A 17,338-nucleotide genomic window follows, 5' to 3' on the forward strand; every position below is an offset into this window, starting at 1 on the left:
AGCTATGACCAAACTAGACAGCATATTAAAAAGCAGAGACATTACTTTGCCAACAAAGGTTCATCTAGTCAAAGCAATGGTTTTTTCAGTAGTCATGTATGGATGTGAGAGTTGGACCATAAAGAAAGCTGAGTGCTGAAGAATTGATGCTTTTGAACTGTGGTATTGGAGAAGATTCCTGAGAGTCCCTGGACTGCAAGGAGATCAAACCGGTCAATCCTGAAGGAAATCAGTCCTGAATATTCATTGAAAGGACTAATGCTGAAGCTGAAACTCCAATAGTTTGGACATCTGATGTGAAGAACAGACTGATTGGAAAAGACCCTGGTGCTGGGAAAGACTGAAGGTGGGAGGAGAAGGGGATGACAGAGAATGAGATGTTTGGATGGCATCACCTACTCAATGGACATGAGTTTGAGTAAACTCCGGGAGTTGGTGATGAACAGGGAGGCCTGGCGTGCTGCAGTCCATGGTGTTGCAAAGAGTCGGACACAACTGGGCGACTGAATTGAACTGAACTGAAGTCAATATAAACTCACTCTGAATTAGCCTCTGTGTTGGATTTAGCCAACAAAGACTTCAAAGTATCTATTATAAGTATGAACAAAGAATAGAAACTATGTTTAAAGATTAAAAGGAAATAATGAGTCAGCGAATAGGGAATCTCAATAGCGAAAGGGAAACTATAAAATTTAACCAAGGGGGATTTTAGAGTTTAAAAGTATAACTAAAATGAAAAGTTCCTAAAATGGACTCAACGGCAGCTTTGAGATAGCAGAGAAACCATTGAACTTAAAGATAAATTAATAAAAAATCATCCAATCCAAAGAACAGAGGGAAAAGAAGGCTGAAGAAAAAGAGAGACACATAATGATAAAGCTACTGAAAAACAAAGAAAAAAATCTTGTAAATAACAACTGAAAAACAATTAATCGCATAGAGGGGAACAACAGTTAAGATTAACAGTGACTTCTCATCAAAGATAATGGAAGCTATCTGCCTGGCAATGCAGGAAATGCAAGATACCCAGCTTCAACCCCTGGGTTGAGAAGATCTCCTCGAGTTGGAAATGGCAACCCACTACAGTATTCTTGCCTGGAAAATCCCACAGGCAGAGGAGCCTGGTGGGCTATAGTCCACGGGGCCACAAAGAGTCAGTCATGACTGAGTGACTGAGCTTTGAGTATACGTAGTGTTATATTCAAAGTGATGAAAGAAAAAACCATTAATACCAAGAATTCTATAGTGTAAAACTGTTATTCAAAAATGATGGCAAAATAAAGACATTCCCAGATAGACAAAAAGTGGGAGAATTCACAGCTAGCAGACATGAGCAATACAAAATTTTACAGGAAGTCCTTCAGACCAGGAAATGACAACAGAGGGTAATTTGAAACCACAGGAATGAACTAGCAAGAGTACTAGAAATGTAAATATTTGAGCAAATATAAAATACTGTATAAATATATTTTCAAATCTTGTCTTCTTTAAATTTCTATTAAAAATAGGATTGTATGAGGAATGAATTATTATATTGCACTATTGTGTTTATAATATATACAGACATTAGTAGCAAAAGAAAGAAGCTATATTAGAATAAAGAATGAAGCTATATTAGAGCCAAACTTTATATTTTACTGAAATAATTGATAATTTAAGATGTTTTATAATTCATAGAGAAATCACCATAAAAATTTTCAAAAAATACAGGTTAAAAAAATCAACAGAAGATTTAAAATGTAATACTGAAAGGTATTTGTTTCATACAAAAAAGGGTAAGAGTAGTAGGGAGGAATAAAGAATTCAAAGATATGAAACATATAGAAAGAAAAGAGCAAAATGGCAGATGTAAGTTTAATCATCACACGTGAGCAAGTTAAATACTCCAATCAAAAGGCAAATGTTTTAACACTGGATAAAAAAGTGAACTCCAACTATCTGCTATCTACAAGAGATATGCAAGAGATGTGCTGTAATTCAAAGACACAGATTGAAAGCAAAGGATGAAAGCAAAGGATGAAAAAGATACCTATGTAAACAGTAACCACAAGATGGCTGGAGCGGCTCTATTAACATCAGATAAGACAGACTTGTAGTGAAGAAATACTACTGGAGACAAAGAGACATCTATGAAGAAACCTACCGCTAACACCTTGCTTTATGGTGAAAGGCTGAGCACTTTCTCCCTAAGGTCAGGCAGGAGTATGATAAAGAGGTCTGATCTCACCACTCCTACCCAACATTGTATTGAAGACTGGACAGTGCAGTAGGTGATTGTAGAAATAAAAGATATATAGCTTAGGGGGAAGTAAAGCTGTTTTTATTCACAGATGACGCAATCCCATATGGAAAAATCCTAAGCAATTAATCTATTAAAAATTATAAGAACTAGTTAATAAGTTTAGCAAGGTTGCAAGATAGAGCATCTATTTATAAAAATCACTAGTATATATATGAGAGCAAAGAATAATCTGAAAATGAAATTAAGAAAGCAATTTTGTTCACAATAGCATAAAATGAATAAAATACTTAGGAACAAATTTACAAATTTAACAAAAAATTAAAAACCTATGCAATAAAAACTACAAAACATTTTTGAGAGAAATTAAAGAGAATGTAACTAAAAGAAGAGACAGTGGATTGGAAGATTCACTATTGTTAATGTGCTATTTTTGTTGTTTAGTGGCTAAGTCATGTCTGATTCTTTGCGGCCCCATAGACTATAGCCTGCCAGGCTCCTCTGTCCATGGGATTTCCTAGGCAGGAATACTGGAGTGGGTTGCCATTTCCTTCTCCAGGGGATCTTCCCAACGCAGGGATCATTCTTTAACGCTGAGCCACCAGGGAAGCCCATTGTTAAAGTGGTAATTCTCCTTAAATTGACCTAGAGATTCACTGCCGCCCTTACCAAAATCCTGGCAGGCATTTCAGGCTTTTTTTTTGGTAGAAATTGACATGATGATTCTAAAATTCATATGAAAATATCAAAGACTGAGACAGACAAAATAATTTTGAAAAAGAACAAAGCTAGAGGACTTACACTATCTAATTTCAAAACTTGCAATAAAGCTGCATATTCAAGACGGTGTGCTATTGACTTAAAGAATAGATATATGAACCAATGACACAAAATACAGATTCCAGAATTAAACCTTTATATTTATGCTCAGTTAAGTAATTTTTACTAAAGTGTCAAGACAGTTTAATGGGAAAAGAGTTGATTTTTCAACAAATGGTGCTTAGACAACTGGATATCTAGATGCAAAAAAAAAAAAAATTAACTTAGATTCTTACTTCACAACATACTCAAACATTAACTCAAAATAGATTAGAGACCTACATGTAAAAGCTAAAACTATAAAACTTCTGGAATAAAACACAGGAGAAAATCTTTATATAGTCTTGGGCTGAGCCAAAATTTCTTAGTTATGACACTAAAGGATAATCCAAAAAAGAAAAACTAGTTAAGTTGGACTTCATCAAAATTAACTTTTCCTCTTCAACTGACATCATTGAAAAAAATGAATACCAGCCAGAGACTGGCAGAAAATATTTGCAAATTATGTATCTGACAAAGGTTTTGTATCCAGAAATACATAAGGAACTCTTACAACATGGTAAGAAGACGACAATCCAATTGAAAACAGGGCAAAAGACCTGAACAGACGTTTCACCAAAGAAGATACAGGAATAGCTAATAGCCACATGCAAAGCCGCCAAACATCACTTATTGTTGGGGAAACAAAAATTGAAATCACGATGAGATACCACTACAAACACACTGCATGTGTGCGTTAGTCGTTCAGTCGTGTCCAACTCTTGGCAACCCGATGGACTGTAGCATAGCAGGCTCTTCCGTGCATGGGATTCTCTGGGCAAGACTATTGGCGTGAGTTACCATTTCCTCTCAAACCCACTAGACTGGCTTTAATTTAAAAACTGACAATACTAAGGGTTGAAAAGAATGGAAAGAAGCTGGAACTCTCATACTGCTGCTAGGAGTGGAAAATGGCAAAGTCACTTGGGAAAGAGCTTGGCAGTTTCTTAAAGTTAAACATAAACATATCGTCCTTTTGCCTTGCGTCGCTTGGCCAGTTTTCATTCTGCTCTCAGCATTGTCCTTGTCGTGGGGCCCAGTCCCAGCAACGAGCCCTATCGGGGTGGTTCCAAGTCTCCGGAGGGGCCGGACCACTCCAGCCCCCCACCTCTCACTTGGCAAAACTCTTTCATTTTCAGCTGCAAATCCCAAATTGGCCAGACAAGCTTTCCGGTAGTCTTGCTGGCTATTTCTGGGTCTCCTGTTCTCAGGCCCTCAAATACCCCATTGCTGCCTTCTGCTTTCTCCCACACAAATGCAAATAACATGCTTGTCTCGAGCGCTGGAAGTCTGTCCCTGTTAGCTGGCATATACTTTGAGGTTCATGAGTACATTCTGTCATCTAGCTCTGTTCTAAATGTTGTTCATGGGGTTTTGGTTTTGCGATCTGGTTACTATTTTTTGTGAGAAGACCCCAGAACTCTGCTGCCACTGCTGTTACCTTCCCCGATTTCTCAGCTGCCCATTCGAAGCTTCTTTTCTGACGTGAAAGTGAACGTGTTGTTTAGTCACCGAGTTGTGTCTGACTCTTGTGATCCCATGGACTGTAAATCCTCCAGACTCCTCTGTCTCTGGGATTCCCCAGGCCAGAACACTGGAGTGGGTTGCCATTCCCTTCTCCAGGGCATCTTCCCGACCCAGGGATCGAACCTCGTCTCCTGCACTGCAGGCAGATTCTTTACCGTCCGAGCCACTAGGGAGCTGACCAACCCTAATTTATCATACTTACCACGTGCCAGACACTGTCCAAACACACTCTAGCCACTAAGGCGCTTAATCTGCCCCCCAACACTATGAGGCAGGCATTGCTGCTAGCCTCAGTTTACAAGTGAGGGACATGAACCACAGAGAGGTTCAGGTCACAGCGTTTTTAGGAGAGAGGATTCACTCCCAGGTTGCTGGCTCCGGAGTCAGTGCTCATGACCCCTAGACAGTGCTGCCTGCCAAGAGCACGGGAAGTGTATAGTCCTGGCTGGGAGCTCTAGCATTCAGCCACAACCACCATCCCCGCCCGCCTGCCCCCGTAGGCCTCCTGTCCCTCAAAGGACCGAGTTCAGAAGTCGGCTCTGAGAAACGCCGTGAACACGCCCAGGCCAGCGCTCCCTCCCCCACCCCCGGGCCCCCACCCTTCCCTCCACTGCCGAGGGGTCATCAGGTGCTACAATTCCTGTTGACATCTTTGTCTTCCCCATGAGCTCACAGAACATTGTTTATTCATCTCAAATCCCAGAGCTTATCCTAGAGATGGCAGCCAGCAGGCTCTCAATAAATGTACATGGAATTGAGCAGGCAATAGCTTCTCTTTAAAAAAAAATAAAAACTAGCTCAAAATGTACTTGAAAGCAATATAATTGCATCTTTTTTAAAGAAATCTGTAATTCAGAGGTTTTACCAAGTCTGGCTAATGAGTTTTTCTGGGTACTTCTTCAGAAGAAATACAGTATCAGATTCTTCCTGGTATTTTAACTGCTTGTTTCCAGCATGCAGAGATTGCTGCTTCTGATGCTAATTTGCCAGGGAGATTCAAAGGAGAAGCAGCTCCCACACCCACCAACCAAGCACCTGCCAGCAAAGAGCAGACACAGAAGAGCCAGCAGAAGCAAAGCTATGGCGTGTCTGTGCCAGGCCTGGAGGGTTACCACCAAGGTCACCTGTGAGTGAAAAGAAAAGATGCATCCCCAAAAGAAAGAGGAAGGTGGAAAATCCAAACGTCAGTTGAAAGAAGCAATTCATTAACTGTTATGAGTCTTGCAATTTCATGTAGGACTTTGCTGTGAGAACATACAGTAATATTGTAGCTATCCTTACTGATGTGCGGATCAATGGCAGACATTGCTCCACAAATATAAAGGCAGGTCTTTGTAAGAAAATGTATGGCCCCTCTCCTTTTCAAGAGAAGGTTCTAGCATTTCCTAAGAAAAGTTATAAATTCTCCAAAGATATCTCAGTCATTTTCTGGGCTTTAGCTCAATCTCTCTGTGACTCTCTGTAAGAGCTGACTAAAAATATCTATGCAAAAAAATAAAGGAAGAATGGAGAGAAAAATGACGACTTAGACACAGGTAGGGAATATCTCTTGAAAAGAGCTGGGGCCTCGACCCCATGCCCTGCCCTCACGTAACACATTCACGCATTTGGCACCCACGCCCGGGCAGCAGGGAAGCAGGTGGCTGAGCGCGGCCCCGGCCGGGAGCCAGGGCAGGGAAGCTGCTGGCTCGCCCACGGCCCCTCCATCCACCCCGCTTCCCCGGCAGGCACATCTGGACTCGCTCCGCGGCACGGACATCACTGAATTACCAAGAAAGCTCCCCGCAGTCTGACAGGCGCAGAGAGGGTGAGACCTGGCTTCCTCCTTGACCAGACAGGACGTGAATTCCTCTTTCCCAGCACACATGTGTCATTTCAGCGGTCTGCCCTCGAGCGGTTGCCTGCAAAGCCCACACTGCGACAGGCTCGCGCTTCTGTGTCCAACTTCACTCCATGAGATGTCAACTCAAAGAGCTACAGATTCCAAAAAAAACATGCGGGTCTGGGAGGCTCTGGGAGCAAAGGTTCTCAACACTAAGCCGTGGAAGAGGATAATGCCCTCCTGCTGTGGGAACCCTGAATCCAGGAGTGTCTAGGCGGAAGGAAGGAGGCTGACCAGCGCCACGCTGCCACCCAGAGATGAAAGAGTCCGTCAGACCTGCTTGGGGGTCGCTGTTCAGGCACTAAATCGTGTCCGACTCTTGGCAACCCCACAGACTGTAGCCCGCCAGGCTCCTCTGTCCATGGGACTTTGTAGGCAAGGATACTAGAGTAGGAAGCCATTCCCTTCTCCAAGGGACCTTCCCCACACAGGGATCGAACTGGTGTCTTCTGCATTGGCAGGAGGATCTTTACTGCTGAGTCACCAGGGAAGCCCCCTGCTTGGGGAGCATCTTATACTGTAGCTGCCATCATTGGAAACAGCCTCATCTCAGAGATAAGGCAGACGGCAGAAGCCCCTATGACCATCCCAGAAAACACATTATTCCTGACTGAGGACGAGGCAACGAATTGGTACCTCGCCCCCTCCACCCTCTTTCAACAGAAAGACATTATCTTTCAAGGTCCAGGAAGATCTGGAAGGCCGGAGCAGAGCTCCTCCCTCCCACTAAGAAGCTGCGACAGGAGCAGTATCCCCGTGAACCCCGTCCAGGCGGCCACTTTCACCCTACACCCCAGGACTAGCACCCAGCTCAGCGCTCTTAGCGCTCAGTACACATGCACTGCATCAACTCATTTTAAAAAGGACACACAACTGTCAGGCATCTATGAGCCACAGCCATCCCTGAACATGAGTTCACTCACTCACTCACTCATTCACATACAACCGTAGACAGATACGGATCCCTCCCCAAAGCAAACAGATAAAAAGTCCTGGAACTTGTATGCCAGTGATGGGAGACAGACAACAAACTGATAAGGAAAAAATATATAATGCAGGAAAGGGTTAACAAATTCCCTTCCTCTCCTGCTTGAGAATCTGACCTTAGGTTAACTTTTTAGTTCTACTTCTCTGGAAACCTAATTAAAGATACCCACAGAATGTCAATTATGTTTCGAGGCAACATTGCTTATGTTAAAAATGACCCCTGATTGATAACTTGCATCTGGACTGGAAGGAGCTATAAATATCTGATGGGGACAACACAGCTTTGGGCTTCCTTGAATGTGATGACTTGCAGCTGAGTATATCCCTAGGGAGACAATAAGCCAGGACGGACCCCACCCCTACTCGATTCGAGGTTCCTTCTCTAGCGCGGGAGCTGTCACTCCAAGACGGGAGGGGCGAAGCTCCCGGGTGGCCGGATGGACAGTCCAGCTCACAGTTCCCACAGGAGAGAAGCCCCTGACGCTGCCCTGCTGGCAACCTTTGATTCTATTCTAGATCCGTCTCAACAGACAGATGCCAACTGTGGTGAGTGAGTCTTGTGGGTTGGCATGCTAAACTGAACCTAAGAAGATCCCCGAGGCTCTCCTCACAGTATACTTGATGCTGGTTAAATGCTGTGTGCTCAGTCACTCGGTCGCATCCGACTCTGCGGCCCCATGGACTGTGGCCCGCCAGGCTCCTCTGTCCACGGGATTCTCCAGGCAAGAACACTGCAGTAGCAAGCCATTCCCTTCTCCAGGGGACTTCCGGACCCAGGGATTGAACCTTGGTCTCCTGCATTGCAGGTGGATCCTTCACCATCTGGGCCACCAGGGAAGCCCAATGCTGAGAAAAATAAAGCAGAGCAGAGGAGTGGGCTGGTTGGACCACATGCCTCTGATGCCAGTTTAGGATCCTTTCAGGTCTAAACAACACTTCCCACCCCACTCTGCCTGTGCGAGTTAGCTCCTGTGCACTGATTCATCTTCAGGCTCTGCTCAGACGCTAGCTGGGGAAACCTCCCCTGCCTGCCCACCAGGCCCAGGCCAACCTCACTTGCAAATGGACTCTCACAGCAATGGGTACCTTGCCTGCTGAGCACCATCTTGGGGTATAGTCATACACCTAGGGATATAAGGACCTGGTTTCTTTCTCAGAGCAAGAAGCATGTCTGGCTGCTCACCATGGAGCTGTATTCTCTTCCAGCACCTGGAGAACGTCTGGCAGGAGTGGGAGCTGAATACTCTCTGGCAGAACAAGTGAAAGTTATAACAAACCATCGGAAACTAAACAGAGGTGGGCAGCGTTCCCCACTCCGCACTGCGTGTCCCTGCTGTGTCTGTCCATTGATGATACCCCCGTCCAGAGCAGGACCCGAGAGCTGGCCAGCTAACACTGCCATCTGTGTTGGAAAACTCCAGGGTCAGTCTCTGGTCGTATCAGGAGTTATTGGGAAATATATTAAAAAAAAAAAATTAATTTTTATTTCGAGACACCATTGTTATATAACCATCTCTTTTGAGGGAACTTGCATAGTGAAAGGCTAAATTTAAAAACATAGTATTGCCTTCTCCTTTGCTAAGGCTTAAGCCCACTTGTAGTTATTTATTTTCCTGTTGGACTAGAAAATCCACCGGGATCTTTCGCTGTCTCTACCCTAGCTCCTGGCACATAAATGTTTGATGGATGAATAAATAAGTGACTGCATAAACGAACAAAGAATCTCCCCCCTCCCCCCATCAAAACAGAAAATCACTATCTTAGACAAGTTCAAGGTGCAGAACTGGGGTAAGTTCCTGCACCCGCTCATCTTCAGGGAAGTCTAACTCTGAGTGGTGGCTGGCGGGGGCAGCCTCCAGCCGGGAGAACCATGCGTGAGGGGCCGCTGAGATCTGCCATCAAGTGCCCGTTAGTCACCAGCCCTCTCCCCTGCCCTCCCCACCCGCCCCACCGGGCCTTCAGAAGCCTAAGACAACCCACCCCGTTCTTCTCCTGAAGCCGAGGACCGGCCAGCACGGAGGCACTCCCCTTGCTGCACACCGATAACGCAGCAGCGACCGCCTCTGACACTCGGCGCACAGAGAGCAACCAGCTTCCCGTCCCCCGTAGTTCACCCCCCATGTTCATTCACGGAAAGGGGCCCTGGGGTTCCATAAGCGACAGTGACAAAGAGTCCTCTGTTTTCGTATTAAAGTTGTGACGGCATTAAGGCATGAGCCAGACCCAGTCCACACTGAAACGAAAGAGACGCCTTGGCCGACGCTTATTCCATAAATAGTGACGCCTAGACTGCCTTTAAAAGTGCTTATTCTCTGAGTGTGATGTATCCTGTGTGGCTCACTCTCCGTTTTCAAGAAGGGGGAACTAACTGGGCATGGACGGTCGGTGCCAGTGGTGAGGAAACGGGGCCAGGAGTCGGCAGGGGCACAGGGCGCAGCGCGGCCACCAACCAGCTGTGCGACCCTGGGTCAGTCACCCGGCCTTGTTTACGCCCCCTCTTTTTTCTTTTTGAACACTTTTAGGTTTACAACCACACTGACAGGCAAGTACAGAAATTTCCCATATCCCCCCTCACCCCATATACACAGCCGTTGGCAACATCACTCACCAGAGGGGTCTTTTTTTTTTCACACCAAGGATGACCTACACTGACGCATGTTAATCACCAGAGTCCATGGTTCACCTTAAGGTTCACGGTAAGGAAGGGAAGAGCGCTGCACATTCCACAGCTTTGGACAAAAGTCTAATGACACCGATCCGTTACCACGGGCTCCGTGGTGGCCCAGCAGTAAAGAATCCGCCTGCAATGCAGGAGATGTGGGTTTGACCCCTGGGTCGGGAAGATCCCCTGGAGGAAGAGGAAAGGGCGACCCGCTCCAGCATTCCTGCCTGGGAGATGCTGCCAGGCCACAGACTAAGGTTCCTAAGGTTGAAAAGAGCCAGACCCGACTTAGGGACTCAACAACAACCCTTCACTGTAACGGCATACAAAGGACTCCTACCGCGCTAAAAACCTGAGGTATTCTGGGCATGCATCTCCCCTCTCCCCCAAACTCCCGGCAACCACTGATCTTTTTATTATCTCCATAGTTTGGTCTCTTCAAGAATGGCATATGATTGGGATCTTTGCTTTTCCATTGAAAAGAGAGGTTCAAAACCTTTACGTCTGTAAGAAGTACTCAGGGCCCACTCATAGAGACCGCACAGTCCTAGCTGACAAGCTACCCAGTAACGAGGGCAGCTCTCCTTCCAGCACGCAGCTCTGTGCCCCGGCCCCCCCGCAGCATGCGGAGGCCCAGGAGGACTCGCGGAGGGGGCTCAAAGACGGCTGCAGGTCTCAGGCTCCTTGTCACCATGAACCCAGATTCCTGTGGCGTGTCGCAAACAGATGAGTCACTTCTGCAGGCCAACTGCTCTGCACACAGCTCAGCACTGCCTTGCTTACTGTTTCCCCAACCAAAAAGTAAACCCCATCAAGGCAGTGACTGGGTCTGACTTGTTCACTTAGAACAGTGTTTGGTGCTAGTAAATAACCTAGTGAGGTTCAAGGTAAATATTTATTAATGGTCATTCAACATGATTTCTGTGGGTCTCAGAGTTCCCGTCTCTAAAGGGCCCTGATTTTTTTTTTTTTAATGTGAAAGCGAAAGTCGCTCAGTCGTGTCCGACTCTTTGCGACCCCATGAACTATACAGTCCGTGAAATTCTCCAGGCCAGAATACTGGAGTGGGTAGCCTTTCCCTTCTCCAGGGGATCTTCCCAACCCAGGGATCAAACCTGGGTCTCCCACATTGCAGGCAGATTTTTTACCAGCTGAGCCACAAGGGAATTTTTAATGTGCTCTAACCCATTTCAGACTCTTTCATCCAAAACGCAGTGCTTGGATGCAGTCCCCAAAATGACAGAATGATCTCTGTTCATTTCCAAGGCAAACCATTCAGCATCACAGTAATCCAAGCCTGGGCTCCAACCAGTAATGCTGAAGAAGCTGAAGTTGAAAGGTTCTATGAAGACCTACAAGACCTTCTAGAACTAACACCCAAAAAAGATGTCCTTTTAATTATAGGGGACTGGAATGCAAAAGCAAGAAGTCAAGAAACACCTGGAATAACATGCAAATTTGGCCTTGGAGTACAGAATGAAGCAGGGCAAAGGCTAATAGAGTTTTGCCAAGAGAACGCACTGGTCATAGCAAACACCCTCTTCCAACAACACAAGAGAAGACTCTACACATGGACATCACCAGATGGTCAGCACTGAAATCAGATTGATTATATTCTTTGTAGCCAAATATGGAGAAGCTCTATACAGTCAGCAAAAACAAGACCGGGAGCTGACTGTGCCTCAGATTATGAACTCCTTATTGCCACTTTCAGACTTAAATTGAAGAAAGTAGGGAAAATCACTAGACCATTCGGGTATGACCTAAATCAAATCCCTTAAGATTATACAGTGGAAATGATAAATAGATTCAAAGGATTAGATCTGATAGACAGAGTGCCTGAAGAACTATGGATGGAAGTTCATGACATTGTACAGGAGGCAGTGATCAAGATCATCATCAAGAAAAAGAAATGCAAAAAGGCAAAATGGTTGTCTTAGGAGGCCTTACAAATAGCTGAGAAAAGAAGAGAAGTGAAAGGCAAAGGAGAAAAGGAAAGATACACCCATTTGAATGCAGAGTTCCAAAGAATAGCAAGGAGAGATAAGAAAGCCTTCCTCAGTGATCAATGAAAAGAAATGCAGGAAAACAATAGAATGGGAAAGAGTAGAGATCTCTTCAAGAAAATTAGAGATACCACGGGAACATTTCATGCAAAGATGAGCTCAATAAAAGACAGAAATGGTATGGACCTAACAGAAGCAGAAGATATTAAGAAGGGGTGGCAAGAATACACAGAAGAACTATACAAAAAACATCTTCATGACCCAGATAATCACGATGGTGTGATCACTCACCTAGAGCCAGAAATCCTGGAGTGTGAAGTCAAGTGTGCCTTAGGAAGCATCACTACAAACAAAGCTAGTGGAGGTGATGGAATTCCAGTTGAGCTATTTCAAATCCTAAAAGAAGATGCTGTGAAAGTGCTGCACTCAATATGCCAGCAGACTTGGAAACTCAGCAGTGGCCACAGAACTGGAAAAGGTCAGTTTTCATTCCAATCCCAAAGCAAGGCAATGCCAAAGAATGCTCAAACTACCGCACAATTGCACTCATCTCACATGCTAGCAAAGTAATGATCAAAATTCTCCAAGCCAGGCTTCAACAGTACACGAACCGTTAACTTCCAGATGGTCAAGCTGGATTCAGAAAAGGCAGAGGAACCAGAAATCAAATTGCCAACATCTATTTGATCATCAAAAAAGCAAGAGAGTTCCAGAAAAACATTTACTTCTGCTTTATTGACTATGCCAAAGCCTTTGACTGTGTGGATCACAACGAACTGTGGAAAATTCTTCAAGAGATGGGAATACCAGACCACCTAACCTGCCTCCTGAGAAATCTATATGCAGGTCAAGAAGCTACAGCTAGAACTGGATATGGAACAACAGACTGGTTCCAAATAGGTAAAGGAGTACGTCAAGGCTGTATATTGTCACTCTGCTTGTTTAACTTATATGCAGAGTACATCATGAGAAACGCTGGGCTGGATGAAGCACAAGCTGGAATCAAGATTGCCGGGAAAAATATCAATAACCTCAGATATGAAAATGATACCACCTATAAGGCAGAAAGCAAAGAAGAACTAAAGAGCCTCTTGATGAGAGTGAAAGAGGAGAGTGAAAAAGTTGGCTTATACTCAACATTCAGAAAACTAAGATCATGGCATCTGGACCCATCACTTCATGGCAGATAGATGGGGAAACAAAGGATACAGTGACAGACTTTGTTTTCTTGGGCTCCAAGATCCCTGCAGACGGGACTGTAGCCGTGAAATCAGAAGACGATTGCTTCTTGGCAGGAAAGTGATGACAAACCTAGTCTGTGTGTTGAAAAGCAGAGACATTACTCTGCCAACAAAGGTCCACATAGTCAAGGCTATGCTCTTCCCAGTGGTCACATATGATTGTGAGACCTGGACCATAAAGAAGGCAGAGCACCAAAGAATTGATGCCTTCGAACTGTGGTGCTGGAGAAGACTCCTGAAAGCCCCTGGGACAGCAAGGAGATCAAACCAGTCAGTCTTAAGGGAGATCAACCCTGAACATTCACTGGAAGGACTGATGCTGAAGCTGAAGCTCCAGCATTTTGGTCATCTGACGTGAACAGATGACTGACTGGGAAAGTCCCTGATGCAGGAAAGATCGAGGGGAGAAAGAGAAAAAGGCGTCAGAGGATGAGATGGCTGGACGGCATCACCGATGCAATGAACGTGAACTTGGGCAAACTGGGAGATGGTGAAGGACAGGAGGTCTGGCGTGCTGCAGTCCACGGGGTTGCAAAGAGACACGACCGGACGACTGAACAATGACAGCAACAACCACAACCCACTTGGATTCTGGGATTTTCAGATTCCATAACCAACCACCCGCTCAACTGTTATGAAAAGTTTTCCCTTTACTGAAATGACTTGTGTGAAGTGCTTAGCACAGGTGACTGGGTTGACCCAAAATCTTCCAGACTCAAGACTGCCTGAAGGACAAGAGGCATCACTGGGGTGGGCGTGGCAGCCAGGCTGCAGGACACACACTGGTCCAAAAACTTCCCCTGAAGCTGTTGTGAGTAAAGGAAGTAGCCACCTACAGGGACCCCCACTCCCTCCATAACCCCATCTTTCTCTCAGTCAAACACACACATGGTTCTTGCTGAGATCACAGTGTAGCCTATGGCCAAAATCCAAGTAAAATGAACCACATCTGACTGGCATGGGGGCATGATTCTTCTGGCACTAGATTCCGGCCAAATGAACCACCCTAGTCCAGGCTCTTCCTGATACCGCAACCTTCTCCACACCTGGAGAATGAATTCCCTGCCCTTAGCCCAGTGTTCAGCCTTCCGTCATCTTTCCACCGTCCACCCTCCAGCGAGAGGCCAGCCTGGAACAGGAAGTGGGCAGGAAGGCACATTTACTGACAGCGACCCGCCTCGGATGCCACCAGTCCGTTTGCCCCTCTCCCCAGCGGAGCTGCTGCTCTGACCGTCTCCACCAAGAGTCCTTCAAGGTCACGAATGCTGTGCACGGGATCTAGCCCTGAGCCTCGGTCTTCGCCCTCACTAACATCTCAGCATCACGCGCCACAGGTGACGCTCCAGGTCTCCGCAGGAACGCCCCTCCCGGTCCCTCCTCCCCGGGGAGCTCCCCCGCGGGCCCCTCCTCCTGAGCCCAGCGCCAGCTCTTGGAGGTTTCCTGCTGGGCCCTGGGCTGTCTGGGCTTCTCTCTTTACACTCTGTCCCTCCCTGACTCCATCCAGTCCAGGGCTTTAAATATAACCAATGCGCTGAAACTCCCAACTTGTGACTCAAGCGAGTCCCCGCACCACTTGGGACCAAACATCCACCAGCCCACACGCCTCTGGGCACGCACTTCTCTGGGTCCCTGCTACCGCTGCCATCTCAGAGGGGGGCATCTAATGCCTTGCCGCCCACTGTCACCTCGCTTTCGTTCCGGTGACTCGGGGCTTCTTCTCTGGATGACCACTCCTCTCCCACCGCAGGCCACCGTGATAAGTCTGCCTTCTTCAGGGTCAGCCAGACCAGGGGAGTCTGTGACTCTCCCCTTTCAACTCTGCTTCAGCCCCACTGGACTCGCTCAGATTCCTCAACACGTCAAGCTCTTTCCTGGGTCAAGACCTTGCACATGGCGGGCCCTGTTTGCGACCCTCTTTCTCCTGCTGTTGGCATGTTCACCTCCTTTTCATCCTTCAAGTCTTGGTCTCCTGGCACTTCCTCAGGAGGCCTTTCCTGACCACCTCATGTAAGCACGTGCCCTCCGTTATTTGCTGCGCTCTCACTTTCTAGCACTTACTATGGTTTGTGACTTTAAGCACGGGTTTCCCTGTTTATCATATTCTCCCTCACTAGACTGCATCCTCCCTGAGGAACCTGGACCATGCGTCTTCTGTTCATCAACTCAGGACCAAGCACGGTCCTGGCCCACAGCAGTGCCATGGTAGGTGACTGATGTCACTTCCTGCGGGCCACATCCTGCGCTGGGAGGTTTACAGAAAAACCTACACATTTCTCTACAAACCTCTGCTCCAACCAGAGTGGTTTCCTCATACCCTGCAGAGTACATTCAATAGTGTGTGTATCTGTGCTAAGTCGCTTCAGTCCTATATGACATTTTGCGATCCCATGGACTGTAGCCCACCAGGCTCTTCTGTCCATGGGATTCTCCAGACAAGAACACTGGAGTGGGTTGCCATTTCCTTCTCCAGGGGATCTTCCCAACTCAGGGATCAAAGCTGAGTCTCCTGCGTCTCCTGCATTGACAGGCAGGCTCTTTACCACTGAGCCCCTGGTTTCCCATAGACAAGACTGAGCACAGTCCGAACCCCGTGTTCCTACCGGCGCGTTGGAAAGCACCCCTGCCTCTCCCCAGTCTGCACCTACATCACCTCAAGCCCACTTCTCCAAAGCTGCATCCCCCCTTCCCAAATCTGCAGCCATCTCAACATGCAGCTTCCCATTTGCTTTTGTGGCAAGCTGGACTTCCCCTGCCACAACATGTACCGACTCTTCTAAACTGCTTGTTTTATTTAATTCTCAGGAACGGAGTTCTAGGTGGGCAGGGACTCAGTCACTCTTTCTCACCATTAGAGCCCCAGTGCTGAGAGAGGGCCTGGTTCCTGGCAGGGCTACGCTCACTCTTCATTAAATGAATGAATAAAAACTGAATGAATGAATGGGCCTGCAAACTTCAGCTCAGTTAAAGTGATTAGGTGTTCTTCCACAGTTTGCTCCTTTTTTAAAAAAGTATTACATTTATTTAGATGTGTCGGGTCTTGGCTGCACATGAGATCTTTTCTGCAGTGCGTGCACCCTCAGTGGTGACGCATGGGCTTGGCTGCTCGGCTCCACGTGGGCTCCTAGTTCCCCGACCAGGGATGGAACCTGCGTCCCCTGCCCTGCGAGGAAGCTTCTTAACTGCTTGCCCACCAGGGAAGTCCCCTACCGTTTTCTCTTTGCCGTCACCTTTAAAGTGACGTGTGACGTCTTACCCTGTTTCTTTTCTTCTACTATCTCCCAGAGTGCAGGCTCATTTCCTTTTACTCTCTGAATCTCTCGAGAAATGTCATGTACAAAAAGTTGATATATATTAAATACATACTTACTGGAAAAGTGTCTGAATTTTCTCTTTGACTCTTAATGTAAAAATCAGTACGCAGTTGAAAAAGCCACCACTTCTATCACCATCAGAAGGAAGACGTTCTGAAGGCAAGAAGGCAAAGGACAGTGCCAAGTCGCTCTGCTCTGGAGCCTGGAGAGGCCAGCGCATCCAGCAAACACCCCCCTCCCCGGCTGCGGGAGCCTGTCTGAAGCTCCTGCTTCTCTGAGGCCATAAACCCAGGAAGCTCAGCACCCAGGGGACACGGCCAGCCTCACGGCCCTTCTTCCTGCCTGCTGATTCCAAGCCACAATGAGCAGGGCTGAACGGTTGCAAAGGTCAACAAGATGACTGGGGAAGTTTGAGAACTTCTACAAGTCAGTGTGTAGTGGTAACTAGTGGTCTAGTTAAAGCCAGCACACAGTGGTGATGCAGAGTCATGACCAACAGGGTCCCTGGATGGCAAGGAGGTCGAGCCAGTCCATCCTAAGGGAGATCAGTCCTGGGTGTTCATCGGAAGGACTGATGCTGAAGCTGAAGCTCCAATACTCTGGCCACCTGATGCGAACAGCTGAC

At 46.7% G+C, this 17,338-nt stretch overlaps 1 protein-coding gene and 1 pseudogene across 9 annotated transcripts in view; both read right to left on the minus strand.

The window, feature by feature from the left end:
- Positions 1-17,338, minus strand: part of TTC7B (tetratricopeptide repeat domain 7B) — a 255,906-nt gene that overhangs the window by 147,903 nt on the left and 90,665 nt on the right. The gene's annotated exons all lie outside the window — the stretch shown is intronic.
- Positions 10,797-10,917, minus strand: LOC145516015 (small nucleolar RNA SNORA11; annotated as a pseudogene).

Source organism: Giraffa tippelskirchi, chromosome 7, assembly GCF_054371585.1.
Source record: "Giraffa tippelskirchi isolate mGirTip1 chromosome 7, T2T-mGirTip1v1.2.pri, whole genome shotgun sequence".
Taxonomy (NCBI): Eukaryota; Metazoa; Chordata; class Mammalia; order Artiodactyla; family Giraffidae; genus Giraffa; species Giraffa tippelskirchi.